Below are 16,138 nucleotides of genomic sequence, written 5' to 3'. Positions count from 1 at the left end.
AAGAAAGTTGGGTAGTTTGATGATCTTTGATGTGTCAACTTGGCAAGGCTAAGTCTCCCACTGTTGAATCAAACCCTAACCTAGGTGGTGTTGTAAACGTATTTTGTAGGTGTGGCTAAAGCCCATAAACTCAGATGAACTAAGTAAAGGAGATTATCTGAAATAAGTTGGGTGGGTCTGAATGAATCAGTTGAAAGGCCTTCAAAGCAGAATTGAGGCTTCCTAGATGAAGAAGAAACTCTGGGCAAAGCGTCTAGCCTGCCCTTCCTGACAGACTGCCCTACAGATTTTGAACTTGCCTAATCAGCCTCCACAATTGAGTAAGCCAATTCCTTGCAAAAAAAAAAAAAAAACCTCCTAGTATGTATGACCTACTGGTTCTGCTTCTCTGGCTGAACCCTGACTGATGCAAGTCATAAGCCTAATGTCTGACAAAATAGAATCTTAAAAAATCATTAGGAAAAGATAAGCATGACATCTACTTATAAAAGTTATAAAACTTGACAGAGAAGATATATCTATCATAAATATATATCTCTAAAAATAATGCCTCAAAAGATGCCAAGCAATAACTGATATAACTGCAGAGAGCAAAATAGAAATCAACAGCTGAACCTGGAAACTTTAGTACACCCGAGAGGGCACACTGTGATGGGCTGCCAGGGTCCCCCTTCAGGGCTGGGGCACCCATTCCTCCAGCTGCCAGTGTGGGAATACCTCCCTGGGAATTGTCCTGGCTGAAGGGAGCTGCCTCTCTCAGGTCACACGTTCTCCCCAGAGGCAGTCCACTTCCAGTGGTACTCGCTGCAGGGGTTCAAAGACCTTGCCCCCTTGCCTCAGCTTGCAATCTCTCAAAGGGCCATCCTAGTTTGAGTTCCCTGTAGGATCAAATGAGGCCTCTGTTGCAATTGTACAGCAGTTCAACTCTTTCCTCCGCCCACTCTTCCCTCCAGGTATCACTTTTTAATAGGTGTTTTTCTAGAGAACACGATCCAATAACACCTCTGCACGCAATTTCCATCTCAGAGTCTGCTTCCATGGAATCTTACCCTATGACAAGTGGTACCAGTCGTGGTCCTAGGAAGGCAGACTCTAAGATGGGATTTGCGTGAGACATCACCTGTCCGCTTGCTGGCAATGAGGACCCTATCACTTGTGATTGATAGACTACTGATAGCACATGTCAGGCTGTAGTGGCACAATCATTAAAACTGTCCCTGGTGTTGAACCAAGATGGGATATTGATGGGAGGGAACCGCTGGTGGGTGCTGCATCTTAGATCTTTAGGAGTTTGGGGGAGGTAGCAATTTTCCAGACTGTGGAATTGAGTGGCTATTACTGGGAGCCATCGACAAGGACAGGCGGGGGGTGGTTAATCACCAAGTAAAGGGAAAGTGTGAAGATCAGAGGGCTTCTTGAAGCCTGTTGGCAAAAATGTAAGAGTAGCATAACTTCAGATAAGCTGAATTCTCAATCCCAGAAAGTTTGCTATGTCAAGGTCAGGACCTTGTTTGGAAAGGAGGAAACCCTGAGACTTGGGATGGGGACATTCAGGTTGATGTGGGCAAACACCTTTAAACACCAGTCCCTCTGGGACTGCAAATGTGACCCACGCCTCCCAGTCTTGTTTGAAGATGATGCAGACAAGGCCTCTACTTTGTGATAAAACTGGTGCCCCTTTCACAGTCTACTCTTTCCTCCCCTCCTGATAACTAGACCAATAACTAGGGTCAAGTGTCTACAAAACCCGACCAGGGAAACGCTGGGTTTGATAAGGGAGGAAGATTCAGTTGCTGTGGGCCTGGCCAATCTGTGTCTGTAGGAACCAGGAGAGTACGGGTCTGGATCCCGAGGATGCTGGACCACGGAGTGTAGAACATATAGCTGAGTGCTGGAGAGTTTACTGGAAAGGAGCACACTTCTGTGATAAGTGTTTACACGCTCTGCTGAGGATGCCAGGAGGTGGTGCTAACACACTGCAAGAAGGGCTTTTGGCGGCTTGGAGAAATAGATGGCTCTTTGCTGAGCAGAGATGCCAGAATTGCTAGGCTCAGAGAAGTGGGCAATCCAGAGCAGCAGAGGATGTAGGGCTAGAAAATGTACCAGCTCTGCTTCTTTGGAAGGCCGGGAAGACCCTCCGTTGAGATACAGAATGTGCTGGTGGGAGGGATCACCAGCATCACTGAGAAGCTCTGGGGGGGCCGACGGTAGGGGTTCATTGCAGAACTCGGCTCACTGAACCTCGGAGACAAGTCGTCCTCAGTGAGCAGTAAGGCCAGAGTGGAAGGGGGGTGGGAGAGGGGAGGGAGCGCTTTACCTTCTGAGAGCGATGAGGACAATTAACAGAACAAGGCGTCTCGGCAGGCTGGTGCTCAGTCTATACAATCCAGTGGGATAAAGCCTTGGATGATCCGGAGGTTGAGGTTAACCTTTACCTTTACTGACCAAGACAGAGGAAAACCACAATATAATCAAATTAGAATGGAAAGTGGAGACATTGCTGAGGACTTTACATAAATGAAAAGTATTATAAGAGAGTGCTATGAACAATGTACGCCCACAAATTTAGGTAATTTAGATGAAACTGAAAATTCAATTCCAGTGATTCAGCAGGCGGCCGGCCTCTGTGCGCTGCCCACCTCTGGCCACAAGAGGGCGCGCGAACATGCATGGAGCGCATGCGTGTTCCGGCCGCGAATGCGGCGTCTGGTCCACCAGGAGGAAAAAGATAAGAACGCGCTTCCGGGCTTCTTCTGCAGAAGCTTTCGTTTTCTAGAGTTCCCCTGTGTATTTCGTTCTTTACTTTCTCATGGTACCAGGACCTATTTTACAACAATAGCGCTCATTGAGGCGTTTGAACGTCGTACTCATAACGTGAGGGAGTATTTTATAAAATTCAGAGAAAGAAACGCAGACGGGGGTGAAGGGACGGACAGAATCTTGGTCCCTTCGAGCCCAATATGAGCTGGAAGTGGGAGGGGAAACAAGCGCTCCCCTGGACGTGCTTTTATTAATTTTTTAATGTTTCGATTTCCCTGTAACGTTAAACCACTTGAAAACATTGAAAAATTGGAAAGTAGGGGTGTTAAACATCATGTTTAGTTTATACCAAAGGAAAACTTATATGTCTACTCTCCTGGCTTTACTGGAAGCAAGCTCATCAATAACATTTTAAAAATATGCTTCTTACCTTATCTCATTTTCACTTGAGATAATTGACATGTTTGGCAATTTCTCACGACCCAGTGACAATCTTAAATAATTGTTCATTAATTTCAGTTTTCTCTCTTGAAGGACCCCATCGTGACTGCAGTGGGCTGTTTATGCCCAAAGACTAATTAAGAAACTTTTCTTCATTATTCTGGGTAGACAGCCCACTTCGTAAAACATCTGTGTTAGATTTTTCAGATAAAGGAAAAAGAACCTTTCAAACAGTTTACTGCAAGCCGGGAGGCACACTTACTCAAGTCCCTTCGTAAAGAGTAACCCTGAGCTGTGCACTCAGCGGTCCCCGCAGATCTGTCTCTTGCTTCAACGGTGTTTGGATGGAACAGACACAGGGACGCCCCTTGCTCCAGCTTCCGACCACCCTCCAACATTTTTTCCAGTCGCAATCTTCAGAATCAGCCACTCAAGCTATCCTTGGCCACTGGGACCAGCCAACACCATTTTTTGAGCTTAACTCCTTATTACCGATCAACCATGAGCTCCCAGATTTGTCAGAATTATTCCATCGAGATGGAAGCCGCTGTCAACCGCCTGGTCAACCTGCATCTGCGGGCCTCCTACACATACCTCCCTCTGGGCTTCTATTTCGACCGCGATGAGGTGCCTCTGGAGGGCATAGGCCACTTTTTCCGCGAATTGGCCAAGGAGAAGTGCGAGGGCGCAGAGCGTGTCTAGAAAATGCAAAACCAGTGCGGCGGCCTCGCCCTCTTCCAGGACGTGCAGAAGCCATCTCGAGATGAGTGGGGTGAAACCCAGGATGCTATGGAAGCCACCATTCTCATGGAGAACCCAAACCAGGCCCTTATGGATCTACATGCCCTGGGTCCCACCCACGCAGATCTCCACCTCTGTGACTTCCTGGAGAGCCACTTCCTAGATGAGCAGGTGAAACTCATCAAGAAGGTGGGCGACCACCTGACTAACCTCCATAGGCTGGCTGGTCCCCAGGCTGGGCTAAGCCAGTATCTCTTCCAAAGGCTCAGCCTCAAGCACCACTAGGAGGCTCTGGAGCCCAGCGGTCTTTGAGGAACTCCTCTGGTGTCAGGGCTTCTGCGTGAAGCCTCTCTCTGCAGCCACTAGGCAGCTTTTTAACCACCCTGGAGCCCTCTCCCAAGCCTTGGACCAAAGGGAAACAATAAAGCTTTTTGCAGCAAAAAAAAAAAAAAAAGAGTAACCCTGAGCCCAGCAGGGTGTGTGTGGGGCTGTTTTCACTGTTAGGACAGGGGGCACACTCCGCAGCTCCCAGGGGACAGGCCCAAAGAGCCAGTCTGGTGTCTGGTCACCACTGTGAGACAATTTTCCCTGTAGTAAATCCTTGGGCTTGTTTCCAGCATAACAATGATGCTCATTGGACCAGAGAGCAATTTTTGTGGATTTTTCCCAGAAAAGAAAGTGGTGCTCTTCACAGTCTCCCAGCCTCTTGAAGGGTGGGGAGGTGTCTTTCCGGATTTAGTTTCTTAATCCAGCATTTCTCTTGTAGCCTTGTCATCTAAAAAATTATTTCCAATTCTCCTGAATATAGACAGAATGACTTGAATAAAAATTACAAAACAAAGCCCTTTACTAGATACTAAACAAGTTAGCCTTAAAAATTTCAAACACCCTGAAAAAAAAATGTCAAAATCCCATACCTGTGTTTCAGGTGGGCAGTCTCCCTGTTAGTCTCAACTATCTCTTTCTGCAACATGGTTCTGAGCTGTGGAAGAAAAATACATCCATATCTGTCCTGGTTGACTCCGCATAAAAAGAAAGACAAAATCTTATCCAGTTCCCACGATGTTTCTTCTCAAGTGTAGTGATCACAAGAAGACAACACATCAAAGAATATATGATCAGAGATTCCAAGGGCCATTGTCTGCATTTGGGAGTGAAGAATTCTGCAAAGCAGATTGAATGTTACCTGGTGTCAGAATGAGTGTTTCTCGTCTGTCTTCGCCTGAGTTCCTACTGCTTTCATCAGCTAAATCACAATATTGAATACAATTCTAGATATTCTGCCCATATTCCCATTACCCTAACAACTAAACCCTAAGAGTAAGACTCTCATAAACCAAGGAAAATGAAACAAAACAGTGATGGAGTTACTACTGTATGTTAATTTTATTTAAATTTTATGATTATTCAGAGCTATTATATTGCTGAGTAACGATGGCCAAGCATGTAACTAAAATTGCTATTTAAAAATTTGCTGGGCTTCCTTGGTGGCGCAGTGGTTGAGAATCTGCCTGCCGATGTAGGGGACACGGGTTCGAGTCCTGGTCTGGGAAGATCCCACATGCCGCGGAGCAACTAGGCCTGTGAGCCACAACTACTGAGCCTGCGCGTCTGGAGCCTGTGCTCCACAACAAGAGAGGCCGCAACAGTGAGAGGCCCGCGCACCGCGATGAAGAGGGGCCCCCACTTGCCGCAACTAGAGAAAGCCCTCACACAGAAACGAAGACCCAACACAGCCAAAAATAAATAAATAAATAAAAAAATAAAAATTAAAAAAAAATAAAAATAAAAATAAAAATTTGCTAAATGATTTGTCAATTATACCTCAGTGAAGCTAGGGGGAAAAACAACAAAAACAATTAAATTTAAAAACGTTGTTAAATGTACCATCAATGTGTTCTATGTTAGGGTGTAAAAAAATCATATATTTCAAATAACCATCTGGAAATGGATGAAGATCAAGGTGTTTTTCCACAAAGGACTTGCCCCCTTTTATACCCCTATGCGTCCTGAACATGGTCCCCATAGATGAGGTGAAGACTTGAATTAGCTTTTAGCCCGTTGAAGGCTAGTGTCAGCCTCCCTTACTTAGGACTCCTGAAGTGCCTCTTCCCATCCCAGCTGGTCTGCTGGAAAAAGAAGGCTGCAGGCTGCATGGGTCTGGCTACACCCATCAGCAGTCAGCAGATACTCTATCTTACCAACCATCTTGGGATGCTTCAACAGTCCTGAGGCCTGCGAAGCACCGCTCTCTACACCAGGCGGAGCCTCCAACTGGAGAGCCACTAGCAGTGGTTGGAGCTGGGCAAGGCCCCCCGTGAGACTCCAGGGCTGCCAGGACAGGACCCTTGCCCAGGTTCCTGAGGGCCAGGTGCAGTCTCCCTGGGATGCCCTCTCAAACCCCTTTCCCTTGAACATGACCCGGTCTACCTCTCTGACCTGCTTCCACACTGATCCCTTACACTGCTTAAGGAGGTGGGAGGTCCTGGGCTGTGGAGCTGGTGAGTCCAGTGGAGCCTGGGTCGTGGCCACCAGAGCCCACCTGGCTGCTCATTCTGGGTTCCCATCGGCCCTTCTTTTCTGAACTGGCCGCTGCCCCTTCTTCATGCTCCCCAACATCACTGCTATCAGATTCTGCAAAGCTTCCAGGGCAAGCTTGCCATCTACTCCCTCAAGGATGCCCTTCATTAGGGATGTCTGTGTGCATCTCCCTGCCTGGGCTTGGGGACAAGGGGTGTGAATGTCCACGCAGCTGGGAGTCACCCAGACTAGATGTGGAGGTGTCTTTACTGCATGGAATGTGCATGCGAGGAATTTAGGGATATTCTTGAGGCCTTTGGAAAGGGTTGTGTCCCTAGAAAGTGCGAGGAGCTCCCGTGGGGCCAGCCCCCCACTCACAACTCACAGGAAAGGCCTGAGCCGGTGGTGAAGACGTCCAAGGTGCGTGCCTTCCTACCTATTCTGGGGAATTGGACTGGGATTTCCTCCCGTTCTCACCTGCGAGTATCTGCCAAGCCACCGGCCCTCTCCAGGCCTCCTTAGGGAAGACTGGACCTCCTGCGGAGATGCTGACGGTTCAAAGCCCTGGTGGTCCATGGTCGGAAGCTCTGAGGCAGTGCATTATTGAGCCCGCGTGGCCGGGTCTGGAGGGCGGGCCGCGGGGAGAAGGAGGCTGCTGCAGGCTGAGGCTCTGAGGCAGGAGACAGATGGGCTCCAGGCTAGACATTTACAACTGGCCTCCTGTTCACACCTCCTGGGGTGAGAAGAAGATGGGCTCCAGCAGGACATTCATTACCAGCCCTCTGTTTACATTTCCTTAAGCAAGAGACAAACAGACGCCAGGACTACATATTTATGACCAGACTCCTGTCTATATTTCGAGATCTGCACCTCGATATAAAAACCAGCAATAGAAATAGGGTAAATAACCAGACAATGGACATTTTTATGGCAGGGACAGAGTGGGACTAAACCCTGTTAAAAGATCAAGAGGTCATACATTTCCCATCCTTGGGGCAAGGGAGATATTGCACATGGGCAGAAAGGCTCCTCGGGGGTCAAAAAGGAAGGGGCACCACCCCAAAATAGGTGATGCTAAGGCCGTCCCATATGTCTCTGGGCTGTAATCCATCTTGGAAAAAAGTTGCACACGCATGTTGGAGAGGGTCCTAGGGCAGGGCAGGCGTGGAAAAAGAAACCAGATAATTGGCCAGAGGTAAACAGAGACCCGGAAGAGCTGCTCTATAGAAGTGACTTAACCGCCTCTCTACTGCGCTCCTCCTCATTGGGGGGGACGCCCACACCCTTTCTCTCCGTGTGTGCATCTCTGCCTTGCTTCTGTCTTAACTAAACAAATCATTTCTCTGTGAGCTCTCCCACTTGTTGTTGTGCTATGTCTCTAATAATAAACTTTGTACCTGTTTTTACAGTTTTGCCTCCGTGAGAAATGCGTTTTTCACTGGGGGCAAGAGCCAGGGGGTGTGGTGGCTAGGATTCCTGGCTTTCATCCAGGCTCCCCAGGTTCAGTTCCTGGGCAGGGAATTAAGATCTCCCTTCACGCCACCACTCACTGTTGCGTCTCCGAGATCAGCTCCACTTCCTTCAAGGGCGGAGAGAACTTAAGCACCGAGGTGCTTCAGCACCGAGGTCTGGACAGCGGCCTCTGTCCTGGCAGGAGGCGCCCTAAGAGAAAGTGTCCACATCCCCCCGACCAGAGCTTGAGTCTGGAGGCAGGGGGAGGGAGCCGGCCCTGGCGTGCTGACCGCACAGGGACAGACGGGAGACAGTTGGAGGCGGTGGACAAGTTAGGACCCTGGGAGAGCCGTCCCAGAGCAGTGTGGCAGGCAGGACCCCTGGGCAACCTCAATCCTGTGCGGATAATAGGGCTGTCCCCACGCCCACCCCCATCCTTCCCTTCCATTGCTTAAGTGCAACAAATGTTAAAATGGGGGTTTCTGCTAAGAATCTAAGACAGCAGATATCAGATACCTGAAGCGAGCTGTGAGGCAGGCCACCAGGCAGAATTGGAAAAAAAAAAAAAAAAAAAGTACTGGCTGAGAAACTGTTAGGGGATTGTTAAGCCCCTCACCTATACTGAGTATCAAAGGGCTCCTAGAAAGGGTTGAAGAGGATTTCTGAAGTTTTGGAAAGAGCTTCACAGAGGAAAGATGGTGGGGAGATTGCTTGTCCCATAGTTCAAACATAGTGAGAGGTTTTAACAGGCCACCTGGACAGCTTGATATGTGTCCCCCTGGGGTTTGGGGACTCAGTGGCCTGATGTATATCTTGGCTCAAGAAACCTAAGGGGCAAGAGCTGGCCAGACTAGCTGCTCATGGTGAGTTGGAAGAGGTGTCTGCACACTTTTCAAAGCACAAATTTGGGGACAAAAGATGCATGAATTCTTCCCATGGTCTAGAAATGATCCATGTGCATGGGGTGGGGGGTTGAGGGGAGTTCCTCTTAGCTGCTATCCACAATAGCTGCCTGGAGGGCTGATCACATCTCCTAGAAGAGAGTCCTAAATGCTGCCCCAATAGAGAGCAACCGGCTGAAATAGTATCTTCACCAGGGCTAAGTGCAATTCAGAAGGATCCTCAGCACTGAGGGAGTCTCTCAAAATTCCACCAAAGTCCCAGAGAGTAGGACGCCTGCTGACTACACTACTGACCTACTGATGTGGAGACATTCCCTCCACCCTTGTTTATCCTTCCTCCCCTGCTCTGACTCAGATGGGGTCAGAGACACCCGTTAGCAAGCCGTGGATGGAAACTAGAAGTGCAAGACCAGGAGGGAAGGGACCCCAACTTTAATTCATGTTCAGAAACTTGACTATTACATAGGATGCTTGTCATATTCACAGCCTGGGGGAGTGTTTCTTATCACAAAGTGACCAGAAAAGTCATGGAATTGCCCCTCACTCTCTTCACCCCCTTTTGGCTCCCTCATCTATGAGAAGGAGAACTAGAAACTGAATATCTTTGCTAAACTGGCAACTACTGCCCCTGTGCCTTCAAGGCAGTCCAGTGGGGTAGAGTGTGCTACCATGTGAATATCAGGCATCATGGCATCATGGGAAGTGGGTGATGCTCATGTGACTGGCTAGAGCTTCAGGGGTGGGGAGTTAACGACTATTTTTTTTTCTTTTTTCTTTGTTAAATAAAATCTCCCCCTCTCCTTTCCCTCTGTTCCCTGTTTTTCTGCCACACCATGAGGCATTCTGGATCTTAGTTCCGCGACCAGGGATCAAAACTGTGTCCCCTGCAGTGGCAGCGTGGAGTCTTAACCACTGGACCACAAGGGAAGTCCCTAACTACTTTTTTTTTTTTTCTTGGCCATGATCTGTTTCCCCTTCCTTTTTTTCTTTTTTTAATTAAATAAATGGATCAAAATTAAATAATTCAAGCCCTGCCTTCAAAATGAAAATTTTTTAGTATTGTTTAGCAAAAACAATAAACCCAAATTGTTTTAACCATCAAAACAAAAACAAAAACAAAAGAGAGAAACTGAATATCTTTTTAAGGGATGATAGGAAACAAAGTCATCGTATGATCTCAGCTCACCTTGTACATGTTCAGAACACCCTCTGAAACAAACAGCAGGTCCCATTTGCTTCCAATCCAAATTCCTTGGAGACCATGAAGTTGGCTCAGCCTCTGCAGGAGAGCATCTCTCGGGCCAGGGGCAGTGTCCCAGGGCCTATCTGGCTTGAGGTAAGGAAGCATCCTCAATGGGAGAGACAATGGGCCAAAAGAATTTATCAAATACTGTATCGGTGGCAAGTCTGTGCTGTCTTTAAGTTTTACCTTCCTTTTAAAATAAAGCAATACAGCCAGCTTGGTGTGAAGCAGGAATGTACAACTAGATTAATAGAACAGAATAATCTCTAGGAAATTTTAAAATTTAAAAATATCTGATGCATTGGTGCAGGTGGAATAAACCTTTGAAATTAAGTCTAAGGCAATTTTTCTTTTTCTTCCTCTTCATCCCTACTTTTTCTGTCTAAGAAGTGATACTTTACCCACAAAAAATACCCTTGCCCCGGTTTTTCTAAAAATGTATGCTGCCTTTGTTTTCTCAATGTTGAGGGGACAAGTGCTTATTCATCTGAAATAAATGAGCTGAGAGTTAAAACTGATGACTGAAAATCTGCTCTTATAATAAAGATGAGATTGTATGGTAAAATATTATCTGACAATTTTACAACCTTTTACAATTTGACTTATGAATACATGAAAAGAGAATTTTATCAATTCACATAAGAAACTTTAAGGACACCATTAAAACTTTAAAATTAATAAGGTTTGCTTAGAACAAATTCTTAGGCTAGAATATCTGCAAACTAGATTGAATGTAAAATTCTTGAAAGAAGAAGAATCTAAGGGAATTCAGAGTATTTGTTTGGCATTAAATTAAAATGTTACTTTTAGGAGATTTAAGTGAATAGAAAGGTGTTGTTTTCTGCCTTAGCTAAGGAGGTAAGATCCACTTAAGACATGTAAGTTGAAACTCACGCTGAAATGTGGGATCTCTAGGGTTAAGTACTGCTTTCACTGGCTCACAGTAGCAAGGGAACCTCACAGGAGAGGAGAAAATGTCACTGCAACAAAGCCCTAGGGGACACCTTCCTGAGCACTGGGAACGGGGTGGGCGCTGTGCCCCAGCCTGTCCTCCGGCCAGTGGATCCGAGAAGGCATCTGACCCACACCAGTGAACAGAGAGCAGGGCCAAGCGTTAGCACAGCCCCATCTGTTGCTTCACACTGAGTCTGAACAGATTTTAAAGGATCAGCAAGAGTAATTTCACAGTATGAGTAAGAGAGAAAAGCAAGTTGTTGTCGTTGTTTGTTTGTTTTTGTTTTTGTCTTTTTAATTTTGCAGAACTAGAAAAAGAGAGTAGCTCCTGACAGAAGAAAAGCATACCACTGAAAATGATGGAAAGTTTCAGGATTTTTAATTTTGTTTTCTTCAGAGAAACAGTAAGAGGCTTCCTCCAAGATGTGGCTTCTTTGAAATGAGGTGTGAAAAGCCTCATGGGGCAACTGACTGAGTTTAAAAGAGAGGAGAATAAGACAGGGGACACCCTGGAAACTGAAATGACAATATGGTAGGATCACAGGGCTCTCTTAAGTTGCAGAATATGGAATCCCAGATGGTGGACACGCCTGAGAAGACCACCCAAAGGGCAGAGAAAATATGAAAACAGGAAACGTTTTGAGAGAAGATTATAGATGCAGAGGATACAGAAGCATGATTATCCATCCATTGGTGGCAATTATCCACCATATGGAAGGGTGAATGCATTCCTGGAAAAAGTCTAGAGCAAAAGGAACAGAAGCAATATTGAAAAATATACTTGAAAACTTCTCTAAACTGGCTGAAAAGTATTCTTTTATAATTATTTTAATTTCCTCTGGTCCTGTTCTTTGTAGCTTTAAGGATGTGAGCAATGCGATTTAATGTAAGCTTTTTGATCATAGGTTAGACAATCTCACAGGTTAAAAATAATTCATTGAATTCTAAGTTGCGTTTCTCTTATTATGAAAGAAGTTATTTTCATATGTTTAAAAATAATTTACATTTCATTTTCCAATAACTGTTTCATCCTGTCTTCTACTGTGCTGTTGGTCTCTCTTTTAAAGTAGCTTTTTGGGTGACAAGGAGAAGTGGCATTGGCCGGTTGGCTTCACGCTTCCCGGAGTTTCCCAAATCACCCCCGTCAGATACGAAAATGACGGAACAGAAATTCTAAGGCTCGTCCTCTGAAACTCGGTGCGGAGGAATAGGGAGCACGGAGGCCCGAATAGAGCCGTAGGATGAAATCCCAAGCGGCCCAAAGTCCCCAGTTAGTTTGGGGGGAAAAGGGGTAACTGTGACCCCGACGTGACTTGAACACGCAACCTTCTGATCTGGAGTCAGACGCGCTGCCATTGCGCCACGAGGTCACGGAAGCCACTTTACTTTTGATCCTTTAAGGCTCTTTCTTCCCGCGCATCTAGGTCGCTTCACCGTATAAATCTTTCGCTTTTCGAGTGAACTTCAGGTCAAACTGAAAAGGAACGAGAGGCGGGCGGATGGCGCGGCTGTGCGAGCCCCGGAACCTCCGCCCCGACCCGGCTACGTCGGGTCGGGGCGGGGGAGCGGCTGCAAAACCTGAACCCGGGCCGGCGAAGCGGGGTGAGGGGGTGTGCAGGACCGAGTTCCCGCCCCCGGCATGGTTAAAGGGGGAAACCAAACCAGGACTCTGCGGGCACACCTGGGAGGTGACTTCGGAAGTTAGCAGAAAAATAGATGCTCATGTGTCCACCCCCGCCACCCCCCGACTCCCCCGCCCCCTAATAAAGCTCAGTTTTGAACATTCGAACATTATAGAAGAGTGTAAGAAAAATTAAAATCAATAATCCCACCACCCGCTGTAAAGCATTTTGATGTATTTCTTTCTAGATTTCCTTCCTCCCAGGTATACACAAGTGTCCATCTGTGTTTGTTAAAGCTTCTTTGCTGTAAAGTACAGCAGCTACAGAAAAAGGCACAAAACTAAGATATTTAATAGAAGGATCACAAACCCTTGCCACCACCAGACCTGCCAGCCCCCGCAGAGCCTAACATCTGCCTTCCGCCTCCACCTGCAGCCAACCCCGACGTCTACGGAAAGAGCTTCTTTGCTTTTGTTTAGAGTTTTATCACCCAAATGTGCATCAGTAAACACTGTAGTGGCGTTCCGACGTATATGTCACTTTTAATCCAACCCTTTCCCGTCACATCCTCCCCCGGCCCCAACAAAACGACGTTCTCAGCACCGGTTTCGGGAAGTTCGCGTTGTCAGTGGGTCTTGTTACTGCGGATGCTAACTTAAATCATTTAGTTAACACGCTTTCTGCCGTGGTCCTCCACTGTATGCTACCATTTCCCCCTTGGTAATTAATAAATATTCGGGGGTAAACGCTTTCAGGCTATGCAAATATCCTGTTTCTCGTCAACCTTGCACCCACTAATTTCAGCATCCATCCTGACTGCAACAACTATGACTGCAGTGTTTGCCTCAGGGTCATTTTCTTTTTCGCCTTTTCCATCTACATTTATCAACATAATCCTTCTATGAGAAAGAACTGGTTCTTCTCTTCCGTTTACTTATGTATTATATATTCAATTATTTCTTTGCATCAATACAGATTCATGGATGTTTTTTAATTTTATAGGTTTAACCCATAGAACATCATTCAAAAAATATTGTTTCTGAAAATTTCCCAGCTTTGGCTATTACAAACTCCTTCAGGTTGGCTCATGTGTCCTTTTGACATCTGCCATCCTGTTTTTAGCACTTCCTTAGTTTCTGGCACAAGATGTTCCAGGCTTATCTTGTAGTTTCCCTGCAGCAGCCCTGGAATCAACTATTTCGCCAAGGAGCTCTGTTTCCTGTTTTTGCAGAGAATGGTGTTTGGAAATCAAGATCTAGTTGTTAGATGTGATCATTACAATGGGCTGTCATTCCCCTTTTCATTATTTGTAGCTTCTTTGACACTGAGAAACGTAGCTCTCATTAGCTATAACATATGCACTTATATATGTATACATACATGTATGTGCATATATGTGTGTTTCAGAATTACTAACCCATACACCTGTAAGAAAAGATTCACTAAGATGATTACCTTATATGTGTACAGGGTTTTTTGGTTTTTGGTTTTTTTTTTTTCTGTAGCTTTACAGGCAAAATACTGTTTTGCAAAGTTATTTAGGTTAGTTCTTCTCTTCCTCAAGCCTTCACTTTTGGTTATATTATTTATTTGTAGTACGGTTAGGTTGTTACTTTTATTCATTTGTTTTTATTTCTAGCTGTATTGGGTCTTCCGTTGTGCAGGCTTTCTCTAGTTGTGGTGAGTGGGGGCTACTCTTTGCTGCGGTGCGTGGGCTTCTCACCGTCGTCGCTTCTCTCGTTGCGGAGCACGGGCTCTAGGCTTGCGGGCTCAGTAGTTGTGTCTCGCGGGCTCTAAAGCTCAGGCTCAGTAGTTGTGGCGCATGGGCTTAGTTGCTCCGCAGCATGTGGGATCTTCCTGGACCAGGGCTTGAACCCATGTGCCCTGCATTGGCAGGCAGATTCTTAACCACTGCGCCGCTAGGGAAGCCCCTGTTGTTACTTTTATATTCCATTTCAGGTTCATGATTAGTTTTCATTATTTTCTTTAAACTTATGCATTTGTAAAATATTACCATAGTTCTAAGTACCAGCGCTGTATAAAAGGGTATACTAAAAACTGTGTCACTCCCTTGTCATCTCTATTACTCAGACTCATTGCCCCCTTCTTTCCACCGCTTCCCAACTACCCCTGTCGGTAACTAATCTTTTCAGTTTCTGGTTGATCCTTCCTGCATTCTTTTGCACAAATGAGCAGGTATATGTTTATTTTATTACACCCCCTTCTTTCTTAGATAAAGGATAGCACACTATAATTACTATTTTGCACTTTGCCGTTTTACCTCAGCAGTTTATCCTGGAAATCAATCCATGTCAGCTCATTGAGATCTTTCTCTATTTTTTTTTTTTTTTTTTTTTACAGCTACACAGTACTTCCTGGTGTGGATGTAAGCATAGCCTATTCAACCACTGTCCTGTAGTTTTTGCATAATATTTCCAAGGTTCATCCATGTTGCAGCATGTATCAATACTTCATTCTTTTTATTGCCCAATAATATTCCATCATATGGATATATCAGATTTTATCAATTTGGTAGGATGAAAATCTACCAAAAAACCAAGTGGAGGTTTTTTCACATCGAGTAGGAATCAGATTCTCCCCCTTCACAGGTTTTGCTGTTTTTCTTGATTGTTGAAGGCTGTAGCAGTCCATTTGTTTAGTGACTTTCCCAAATTATTTTTGCAAAGGCTGTGTTCCTTGTTGTTTGTGGTTACTGAAGTGTCTCTGTTCCTTCGTTTGTTTTTAGCTAGTTTTTTGACAGAGATTTCCTTGAATTCCAGGTACTTTATTAAAAACAACAACAATAACATAACAACAAACCCCCAACCCCCCTTTTTTTTTCCAGATTGGCTCTGTGCTGGCCCTCCTTTAACATTTAGCCAGGGTTGCACTAAGCCTAGGGAGAGCCTGAGGTGAAATCTCAGCATCTTCTCAGATCTGTTCTGAGTGTGCGTCTTTCTCTCAGCATGCATGAGGCTTTCTAAACTCCCCCATATAGATAGTACTTTGTAATGCCCTAATTTCCCAAAGAAACTCCCCAGCTTTTGCTCCTGGGACTTCAGTGGTCCAGGGATGGGTTGGGGCAAGGGCAAGTAAAAATGCCACAAAGTTTTCCTACTGCTTTGAATTCATCCCTTTCTTGATTCAATGTTCGCTTGGTTGCTGCAAACCTTTGACTGTTTTCCAGAGTCTCTGACAAATTTGGTTCTGGCAGTTCTGCTTGTGTTTTTGCTGTTTCTGTGAGGGGATGAGAACTTGGAGCTTCCCACTCTGTCATTTTGCTGATGTCACCCACCTGCCTTTAAATAATTTTTTCTCTGCCTATAGAATGCTGGCTTGACAATTTTTTTATTCTTTTATGTTTTAAAGATATTATTTCTTTGCTATTTCTTCTACCTTCCTTAGTTTTTAGTTGATAACATAATGTGTCTTTTTATTTTCAGCAAATCACTATGTGCCAAGTATATTGACCTTTCTATTAACCTTTTGGGGGATGGCTGAAC

At 45.6% G+C, this 16,138-nt stretch overlaps 1 non-coding gene and 1 pseudogene across 1 annotated transcript; one reads left to right on the top strand and one right to left on the bottom strand.

Moving 5' to 3' along the window:
- The first annotated feature begins 3,663 nt into the window (after window positions 1–3,663).
- Window positions 3,664–13,114, top strand: LOC132354589 (ferritin light chain-like; annotated as a pseudogene).
- TRNAW-CCA (transfer RNA tryptophan (anticodon CCA)) lies at window positions 12,312–12,383 on the bottom strand. Its single transcript has one exon. It is a non-coding gene; the product is annotated as a tRNA-Trp (tRNA).
- Window positions 13,115–16,138: the final 3,024 nt, after the last annotated feature.

The sequence above is a fragment of the Balaenoptera ricei genome, chromosome 20, assembly GCF_028023285.1.
Source record: "Balaenoptera ricei isolate mBalRic1 chromosome 20, mBalRic1.hap2, whole genome shotgun sequence".
Taxonomy (NCBI): domain Eukaryota; kingdom Metazoa; phylum Chordata; class Mammalia; order Artiodactyla; family Balaenopteridae; genus Balaenoptera; species Balaenoptera ricei.
The sequence above is the reverse complement of the archived record's forward strand: the minus strand, read 5'-3'. Positions and strand labels throughout refer to the sequence as shown.